The following is a 562-nucleotide window of genomic DNA, read 5'->3' on the forward strand; positions in this document are numbered from 1 at the left end:
TGAGGCAGGAGAATGGTGTGAACCTGGGAGGTGGAGCTTGCAGTGAGCTGAGATCCGGCCACTGCACTCCAGCCTGGGTGACAGAGTGAGACTCCGTCTCAAAAAAAAAAAAAAAAAAAAACTTTGTGTTAGTGCCTTATGTCTATAATCCCAGCACTCTGGGAGGCCAAGGCAGGAAGATTACTTGAGCCCAGGAATTCAAGACCGGACTGGGCAACATAGTGAGACCCCTCCTCTACAAAAAATAAAAAAATTAGCTGTGTGTGGTGGCATGTGCCTGTGGTCCCAGCTATTCGGGAGGCTGAGATAGGAGGATCAGTTTAGGCCAAGAGTTCCAGGCTGCAGTGAGCTGTGTTCATGCCACTGCACCCCAGCCTGGGTAACAGAGCAAGAAGACCCTGTCTCAAAAAAAAAAAAAAAAAAAAAAAGTCCAATTCTGTGGAAAATTAATATCTGCAAAGATTAAATAATTATAATTTAATTATACAAGACTTAGGGTACTATAGGCCTTCATGGCTTTAGAAAACTTTTTTCAAAATATTTAAAGACATTTTCTTTTTTT

General features: G+C 42.2%; 1 protein-coding gene across 1 annotated transcript in view; it reads left to right on the forward strand.

The window, feature by feature from the left end:
* The window catches only part of BCAT2 (branched chain amino-acid transaminase 2, mitochondrial), a 16421-nt gene that overhangs the window by 9801 nt on the left and 6058 nt on the right, over positions 1–562 (forward strand). The window lies entirely within an intron of this gene.

The sequence above is a fragment of the Mandrillus leucophaeus genome, unplaced genomic scaffold (genome assembly GCF_000951045.1).
Source record: "Mandrillus leucophaeus isolate KB7577 unplaced genomic scaffold, Mleu.le_1.0 Scaffold200, whole genome shotgun sequence".
NCBI classification, from domain to species: domain Eukaryota; kingdom Metazoa; phylum Chordata; class Mammalia; order Primates; family Cercopithecidae; genus Mandrillus; species Mandrillus leucophaeus.